Source organism: Leptonychotes weddellii, chromosome 6 (genome assembly GCF_054177405.1).
Source record: "Leptonychotes weddellii isolate Sample4059 chromosome 6, ASM5417740v2, whole genome shotgun sequence".
NCBI classification, from domain to species: Eukaryota; Metazoa; Chordata; class Mammalia; order Carnivora; family Phocidae; genus Leptonychotes; species Leptonychotes weddellii.
Window position 1 is genome coordinate 76,586,098 of NC_138374.1, and position 10,168 is coordinate 76,596,265.

Consider the following 10,168-nt stretch of genomic DNA (forward strand, 5'->3'; position numbering starts at 1 on the left):
CCCACGAGTAGCTATCTTTCCTCCCTGCTACAGGTTAGACGGTACACCTCCACTGTTCTTATTCTCAGTGGCCCTGTTGTTCCAAAGTGGAAAACAGGGGACTCCTCATTCTCTTATGATCAGTCAATGGCCTCAAAGACTGTTTCCTAGCTGGGAATGGTTTGTAGAGTCCTTGTGAGTGTTCTCACCCACCTCACGCAGGAATCATCGTCCTCGTGACTAAAGGGGATTGTATTGAATAACTATGTCCCTCTACTGCTTCATAAATAAAGTTGAAGGAATGTGCTACAATGCTGAATCTCTCAAACTTTCAATTGCTTTAAAATAACTTGAAACTTGGAATGCCTGGGTGGCTCAGTTGGTGAAGCATCTGCCTTCAGCTCAGGTCATGATCCCAGGGTCCTGGGATGGAGCCCCACGTCAGGTTCCTTGCTCAGTGGGGAGCCTGCTTCTCCCTCTCCCTCTGCTGCTCACCCTGCTTGTGCTTTCTCTCTCTGTGTGTGTCAAATAAATAAATAAAATCTTTTTAAAAAATAAAATAAACAAAATAACTTGGGACTTCTGATGATCCACAACTGGGGTGTAGCCTTGGTGATACTAAGACAGGCCGTTAAGCCAAACTTCTCAGGCACTAGACTTAGGGCCTGACAAGAGTGGGTTCAAGACCAAGCTACATCCTCTAGATTTGCATGACTTACCTTTCCATTCATAAAATGGAATATGAAGAGCTGCCTCAGCAGAGTTGTAGCTGCAAAATGAACGTACTAATCAAAGTGCCTGACATAGTGCTTAATGTTTTAAAAAAATCCTTCCAGGGGTGCCTAGGTGGCTCAGATGGTTAAACGTCTACCTTCAGCTCAGGTCATGATCTCAGGGTCCCGGGATCGAGTCCCACATAGGCTATTATTATTTCAAAACAGAAACAGACAGTAAACATTACTATTTATTTCTCTTAGTGTTGGAAAGAATATTTACTACAGTTTATCTATAGCTACTGGTCTAAGTCCTCTTACACACACATACACTACATGGAGAGCCTGCTTCTCCCTCTGCCTACCATTCCCCCTGCTTGTGCTTGCTCTCTCTCTCCCTGACAAATAAATAAATAAAATATTTTTTAAAAAATAAAAATAAAAATAAATCCTTCCTGCCTTCTTCCCCAAAGTAGCAAATCTAAACTTAGAAAGTAGTAGTAAAAATGGCACAGACCTATGGGCATTATTTATAAAGGGTGGGGAGGGATTTTTGGTTTTTCTCCCCCCTCCACACCCACCCCCAGCTATATTTCTGATGTCTAGAAGAATATTTAACATACAAGCATTCAATAAATACTTCTAAATGAGTGAATGAATAAAAGGTGAAGATGACTTGGAATCAGGAGATACAAACTAGAAAATCAGTCCTTTTTTGTATTAGTTCCAATCTCTCTGAGCCTCAGTATCATCATTTTAAAAATGCATATGAGAGTATTTACATTACCGAGTCTGAGTAATGTTTACATGAGAAAATACATGAAAAACCTACAGGTTTTATATCAATTAAAGTCACAAGGATTTTTTTAATCACAGAAATATATATGCTTAAGAATCACATTTTATTAACCACTAATAAAGGATGGTCTAAACTGAAGCATTCTTCTTTATCTCACTCACACAACTCATTATTCCTTGGATGCCTTATATATCTAGAAATATCCTAGGAACTATAGGGGGAAATTAAGGAAGCAAGGAACAATTCCTGCTGCTTAGAAGGACACATTGGTAGAATGTATTAAAGATGAGACACATAGAAAGAAGTATAAGTTCACTACATTTCACTGGAAAATCTCAGTATCCGGAAAGACTGTAGTCATTAAGGTTATGATTTCTGAAATATATCATATGAAACAAAAGGTTGCAAGAAGTCTGATTTATAACAAGAAATATGTGAATCTGTCAGCATTATGATGTGCCTACTTGGACCAAACTACAACTTAATTTATATTTGAGACTGAGCAGAATATTGATAATAAACCCATGACCTCAGCTCACTTTTCATTCCTGAGAAGAAACAGCCACAGGAAGAGGTGGTGAGAAGTATGTGCACATATATGGCATTTCAAAGCAGTAATCATCTTGAGTACATATTTATTGCCTCCAAACAGGAACTGTATCGTAATGGTTTTTGTTTCCCAGGCATGGGATTTTTATTATTATTTCAAAACAGAAACAGACAGTAAACATTACTATTTATTTCTCTTAGCGTTGGAAAGAATATTTACTACAGTTTATCTATAGCTACTGGTCTAAGTCCTCTTACACACACATACACTATTAATACACACCTAGTAAATACTGGATAGATTGAGGTGATGACATAAACTCATGGAAACGGTACTAATGGTCAGACAGGGGGTATTGCTAAATTACAAAATCCTATTAAAACAAACAAAAACCAGTCTATTTACAGAGCCCTGGAGGGGATATGCCTAACTTTTATTTTCTTTTATTACCTTGTTTTACACATAAAAGCCTGGGTGATAAGCACAACTTTATCTTCATTTTATAGATAAGGAACTTCAGGCTTCAAGGAGTTAATTCTCTAATCTGAGAAAGCTAAGCAACCTGTCAAAGTCACAGAACCAGTAGTTAGCAAAGCTGAAACTGAAACTAAGCCCCCAACTCCAAACACTGAACCCTTTCCCCTCAAAGCCTGGCTAGTAAAGTACGCGTTCAGATGAACAAGTCTTATTTCCTTTTTGAACATTGATTCTCCAATGAGACATCCTCTCAGCCTCCTCACAGTGACTCAGCATAAATACTCATTTCAGAGATTACTGGGGAACAATACGGTTTTCACTTGTCTGTTACTTAAATATTGTAATGTTTTAGAGATACGTCTTCTGCCTGTGCTTACGGTTTCATTTTTCATAAATATAATGACTGTCATCCTCTGTTTTCTGAGAAAGTCTGGTCTATGCATTCAAAGAGAGCTTTTATGCATATTAATTAAAAATGTGTAGTGATAAGAGATAATCCCAACTAAGTGCCAAAGGCAGCTTGCTCACGTTGGAAAAACTGTACCCTTCTTTCTGTGTAATCTGTTGAGTCAACATTGGCTCATAAAAAAGAGCCAACCTTGCCCAGATTCCAGATGCAGAAGCTCTAACGATGAATTGGGTTCCAGTGTTGGAGCTTTCCTCCTCAAACTCAAGGTGTACCAGCATGAGCAGGGGGCTCCCACCAGCGCCTCCAGGCCCCACTTTGAGGACAGCAGCGGTTCACACTTGGTTATCCTAAATCGCAACTTCCTATAAAAAGGGTTCCAAAGAATATGTTACAATCTCCAACTTACTTCTTTTACAGGATTATAGAGGAACACAGAGATTTCGGTACCATAACTGGTGCTGGAAAATATATAAAAATGTGTATTTAAATTGCCACTAAACCCATGAAATTATATTTTTGCTAATGACTTAAAAATACTTAGGTTGTTTAGCACTTCTATCAAAATACATCTTGAAAACTATCAGCTAAATTTAAAACTATCTAAAAGTGCTAATGACAATGAAACAAATGTAAAAAAGCATTGTATTCTAAAGAACCTAAAACAAACTTATTTCACTGACAGACTGCTTTTTGTCTTTAAGATTATTTGCTAAAGTACATCCGTTTCCCAAGTTAATACTCTTATTAAAATCCAGCAAATAAATTAAAGCAAATATGTTCTGCTTTCCAAATACAGTGTTGGCATTATGCTATGTTCTTTATAGGGAGGAAACAAAAGTCACAATATATTGTCTGAAAAATTCTCTCAAAGATTTTAAGGGTCTTTAAAAATATAAAATTTTTAAAAATATATGAAGCAAATGAAAAATGGCATAAATAGTACATGAAACAGTCTGGGTTGCCTCAGCTCAGGTAACTGAAAATCCGGCGGCAGCAGGTGAGACTCTCTCTCACTTTCTCCCTGCATCTCTTTAATCCCCTCCTTCTTTAACTAGACACACTTTCTCCAGATGTGTCTTCCTCTTTCATGCTAATCTCCCTCCATCATTTAGGAATTGCATGTGACAGAGTGACAGATAGTTGAAATACTATGAATTTAAACATGATAAGGCTATTTTTTTTCTGCAGAGGTAGGAAGTCTAATGTTGAGATGGTAGTTCTGAAATCATCAGGAATCCAGACTCCTAACTTTTTGTTACATTGTCCTTAGCACTGGCTTCAATCTTCAAAGGTGACTTGCCCAATTTGGCTGCTACAGCTCCAGCCACCATAACTATATTCCAGGTAGGAAGAAAGTGAAGGGATGGAACAAAAAAGGAGTCTGCATACAGACAAATAAGCCGCTCTGTTGAATGGCCACCTCTAACTACGAAGTTAGCAAATACACTATTTCATTTCTGAGAAAATCAGTGAGGCAGCTATTCCTGCTCTATTTACTCTCCTCTTCTCTCAGACCCCGTGTTCCAGTCTTTCCACTCTACTGCTCAACGTGGGTTCTGTTCTACCATAAGCCAGTTCTTCACAATGGGAAATACGGCCACTAACCTGCAACCCCAGAGGAGGGAGAGGAGCATGTCTTCCTGGCAAGAGCGCAGTCTGATCCTAGTTTGGGAGCTACCGCCCTCTCTGAGCCAGCACCCTCGGCCAGGGGAATGAAGCACTCTGATTTTTCAGTCCCAAGTCAAGTGTCTCTTCCTGAGTCTGAGAATAAAAAGTATCAAACTACCCTCATCCAAGCATGTGGACAGAAAGGATGACCTTGGAATGGAGGGAGACAACTGGCATGTTTCTAGACAGACTATGAACTGTAAATTGTATATAGAACATAATCAAGAGCTAAACTGAGTGCTTCAAGCAAAGAATATGATGATCAAGGGGAAAAATCAATTACAGTTTAAGTGATTAATGACAACATCATCAGGGGTATAGGATTTGAGAAGGATTAGTATATATTGCTACTGACTTATTAGTAGGATTTAATTGAGAGTTAATCAAGTATTCTAGATTAGAGAAATAGCATGAAGAAACTTGACCTTGCATATCTGAGTATTATGAATAAAACTCCCTCACTGAAGTGGAAAATACAAGTTGGAAGATAAAATAGGATACGCAGGAATGATATTCAAAATATTTAACAACCATCAGAGCAGAGGCACCAAGCATCTAAACTGTTAGCTCTGAGGATAATAAACAAGGTAAAATTATAAATGGTATTAATGTATATAACCAAATAAATAATTCAAGAATTCAATTACTCTCCAGATTTAAATGATCAACAAAGTCCCTGGAATAATAAATAAAAATAATAGGGGCACCTGGGTGGCTGAGTTAGTTCAGCATCTGACTCTTGGTTTTGGCTCAGGTCGTGATCTCAGGGCTCCACACCCAACGAGCAGTCTGCTTGAGATTCTCTCTCTCTCTCCCCCTCTCTCTGCTCCTCCCCTCTGCCTCCTGCTCATGCTCTCTCTCTCTCAAATAATTAAATAAATCTTAAAAATAAATAAATAAAAATAAAAATAATATTTTCACCAAAGAACATTATTATGAATTTTCAGAACTCCAGGGATAAAAGGAAAAACTTTACAGCTTCCTGAGAGACAAAAAAAAATCATCTGACATGAATAAAATGAGATCAGACTTCTGAGGAGCAAAACTGGAAACCAGAGGCAGAGGGAGAGATGGAGAATCAGCACCTTGAAAGTCCTGGTATTATTCTATACCCAGCCAAACCATTCTCCAAGTAAGAGAGCAAAATAAAGGTATTTCAGAGCTACAGTGGCTCAAATAATGTACTTCTTATGCACTTTTCTTGGGAAACCAAGGGCCCAAGAAACAAAATGAAGAAAATAAATAATTCCCAGATTAAGGGTTTTCTATGAGTCCAGATTGGAGTGGGAGGACAAAAACTTCAAGGAAGTCATCTCTAGAAAAGATAAACTATGGAACTAATAGACAACACAGCAGTTTTGATTATATTAAAAATATCCAAAAATATTTTATAAGTTTATAGGATATACTAGACAGTCATAATCTCAAAAAATAAGTAAACGAACATATCAGGCAACCATCCTCATGTTAAGCCACATAACGTTGCAATCTCTGTACCAAAAATGGTCAAGTGGTGCCTGGGTGGCTCAGTCAGTCAAGCCTCTGCCTTGGGCTCAGGTCATGATCTCAGGGTCCTGGGATCGAGCCCCACGTCAGGCTCCCTGCTCAGAGGGGAGTCTGCCCTCCCTCTCCTTTTGCCTGCTTCTCCCCCTGCTCATGCTCTCTCTCTCTCTCTCTTACTCACTCTCTGTCTCTCAAATAAATAAATAAAATCTTTAAAAAAAAAAAAAGGTCAAAATTGGCAATTTCATACGTTCAACTTAATAACCCCCTGCTGTGTGAGTGGAAAGAAGGAATAGCAGACATACCTAAAATTAATAAATCAAAAGGAAGGAATATATAGAACATTTTAGAAATATGGAGTGAAATATGAAAAGAAATAGCAAGAGGAGTTAGAATGATCATCACAGAGGAGTAGGATTAGGGAAAGGAAAGATACAGAGGGTCCAACTTTTTATTTTTTTATTTTTTTAAAGATTTTTTATTTATTCATTTGAGACACAGAGATACAGAGAGAGAGAGAGAGCATGAGCAGGGAGAGAGGCAGAGGGAGAGGGAGAAGCAGGCTTCCCGCTGAGCAGGGAGCCTGACGCAGGGCTCAATCCCAGGACACTGGGATCATGACCTGAGCCAAAGGCAGACGCTTAACCATCTGAGCCACCCAGGCACCACGGGTCCAACTTTTTAAAGACCTTTTAGGATGATTTGAATCTTAATACTATGTTTCTGTATTATTTTGATTTAAAAATCTAAATAAAATTAAAAGTTTGAGAAGTTTATGTTTAATATTTATCTTATAATAATATAAAAATGGAGAAAAAAATGCATAAAAGCAATTTAAATTGTAAACATGCCTACCAAGTTCCTACTGTTTAGCTTTAGTGTACAGGTTGCTAATACTAGACATTAAATCAGACTTTCCCTGCAGCCTCCAGTTTTCGGTGGGGATTATGAGGGGCACACAAAGGTGTTAAGTGCCTACATATCCTAAAGATCACCTAGACAAAACTTGCTAAGAGGTGACCTAGAAACTTTAAGAAAAAACAACTTTTAGAAACATTTGATAAAATACCATCAAAGTTTTTTAAATGTCTAAATGCCCCAAATATATAAACCACTCAAAGACATGCATAAAAATTCTTTCCACTAAAATTACAGCATTAACAACATTTCATGGAAACCGCTTTTAAAGGAGTAATATTAGAAGGCTAGGTTTTTTAAGAATCTGTGACACCATTTTGTACAAAATACACAAATTGCCTACAAAATAATTTCCAATGAGGCTCCATGCTAATTAGCACCAGCCCAGAAGTCAAATGATTCTTTATAAAACTATTGAGAAGTAAATTGCATTACTGGAAATTACACAATCACTGTACAGCATAGTGATAATGTCTCATATATGGGAAATGACAGCACATTTTCCATCCACTATTATGAAGAGGTATGGGTGATATAAAACATTGCATTTTCTGGGTTAACGTCGCATTCTAGAGCCAGCCTATCTCCTACTTTGTCAATTTTTCCAAATGAAACAAATAAGGCTGCCTCTGGCTCATGCAAATAACAACTTTCATGATGGTCTATACATTTCATCATTGATGTTTTATGCTGTTCAAAAAAAAAAAAAAAAAGTTTGACTGTCCCTGTTACTAGGCTCCTCTCAATTGCTCAGTTGTTTTCTATAGGAACTGTCTCTGCTCTCAGGCAATGACATACCCAGAATTGCCTCAAAGCTTCTTCCAAAATGACAGTCTGTACATTATGAAGATAATCATAGAACCTACTTCACAAGATGCTGAGAGCTTTATGTGAGGCAATGAAAAATGCTTAGCACCGCATAGGACACACTTAGAGCATAGCAAGTGCTCAATAAATATTGCACTTATTAGCAGCCCTTAAACTGAGGACTGGCATGAAAAATCAAGACCAGGAAAAGGTAGATAAAGCAAAGAACAAGAACTCAAGACTGTGGGGCTTGTGCTGATGTGAAGGTTTGTCTCTAGGCATTTAAATGGGTAAAATGAATAAAGAGGAGTCTTATACTTAAGAATAGAAGTAGTCAGGGACGCCTGGGTAGCTCAGATGGTTAAGCGTCTGCCTTAAGCTCAGGTCATGATCCCAGGGTCCTGGGATCGAGCTCCACATCAGGCTCCCTGCTTGGTGGGGAGTCTGCCTCTCCCTCTCCCTCTACTGTTCCCCCTGCTTGTGCTCTCTCTCCCTCTGACAAATAAATAAATAAATAAATAAATAAATAAATAAATAAATAATCTTTAAAAAATAGAAGTAGTGAATCAGAGGCATAACCTCTTCATATTGTCTGCAGAGCGTGGGGTGCTGGAAACACAAGACGCCATTGTAAGGGAAGCATCCAGAAGATGTGCTACAAAAGCTAACAAGAGCTTCATTCTGTGTATTCAAGATTTGTATGGAAAGTTAACAGATTATGCGAGAGGCCCCATAGTCCCACAAAACCATACATGTATGAATTACATCCACTTCAGCGAACCACCCTCAGATTGCAGGAAGTACCAATTACTCACCTCGTGACAGTGTTTTCCTGTCTCTGTGGGTACCGAGTGCTACAAAATATGGGAGACCACATTTCTTTTTCTAAAACGGTAAGCATTACACAAAGAGGCTTAGTATAACAAAAACCAGAATAATGAAGATTCGGGGGTTTTGTTTTATTTTAGGAAGGATGTATTTGCATTTGTTAAATAAATATTTCTAAGCCTCTGAAATGTGCAGAACAATGTTAGTAGATGCTCGCTTAGGGTCATAATACAAGAGTCAGCACTTTGCTCCCTGGTGGAGTCCTTCCACTAGAAAAAGAGAGTGAGCAAGAGAAAGAGAAAGAGAGCACAAGCTGGGGGAAGGGCAGAAGGAGAGGGAGAAGCAGACTTCCCACTGAGCAGGGAGCCCGATGCGGGGCTCTATCCCAGGACCCTGAGATCATGACCTGAGCTGAAGGCAGCGCTTAACTGACTGAGCCACCCAGGCGCCCCTAATTAGCAAAGCTTTTAAAAGAAAGAAGAATATCTTTATGTCATAGGAGTTGGTAAATTCTCTTAGGTGGAAAGTTTAAAAGATAAACTTCATCAAAGTTAAAATACTTTGGTCTCCTAATGCTACCATTAATTAATTAAATTGCCAAATTACGGACTAGAAGAAAGCATTTGCAAAACATATCTCTGACAAACAACTGATACCCAATTTTGAACTCCTGGGGTGCCTGGGTGGCTCAGTCAGTTAAGCATCTCCCTTCGGTTCAGGTCATGATCTCAGGGTCCTGGGATGGAGCCCCGCATTGGGCTCCCTGCTCATCGGGGAGTCTGCTTCTCCCTCTGCCTCTGCCCCTCCCCCCCACTAGTGCTTTCTCTCTCTTGCTCACTCTCTCTCTCTTTCAAGTAAATAAATAAAATCTTAAGAAAAAAGAAAACATGAACTCCTACAACTTAATAATGAAGAGAAAAATCTCCTATGAGCAAAAAATTAGAATATACACTTTTCAAAAGAAGACCTACCTAAGGTCAGTAATAGGAAGAAGGGCTTAAAGCATTAATGACTAAACAAATGCAAATTAAAACCATGATGAGACAATTTACAACCATCCATCAGAATGGCTGGAATTAAGAAGACAGACACTAAATGGTGGCTAGGATATAGAGAAACCAGAACATTCATAATTTGATGGCAGCATTGCAATATGATGTGAGCTCTTCTGAAAACATTCTTGGTAATTTCACACACACACACACACACACACACACACAAATAACTTACCCCTACCCTATGACCCAACAACTCCAATCTTAGACATTTTTTCGGAAAGAAATGAGAACACGCCCACAAACAGACTTATGCAATAACATCTGTAGCAGCTTTAGTCATAATAGCCAAAAACTAGAAAGGACAAGGGGACAGGTTAATAGGAAAATGTGGTAATAGGTAACTATATTCAGCAATAAGAAGAAATATACACTGATCAGCAGCAGATGAATCTGAAATATTGCTGAAGTCTCACACAAAAGAATACACACTGTATAATCCCATTTATATGGAACACTAGG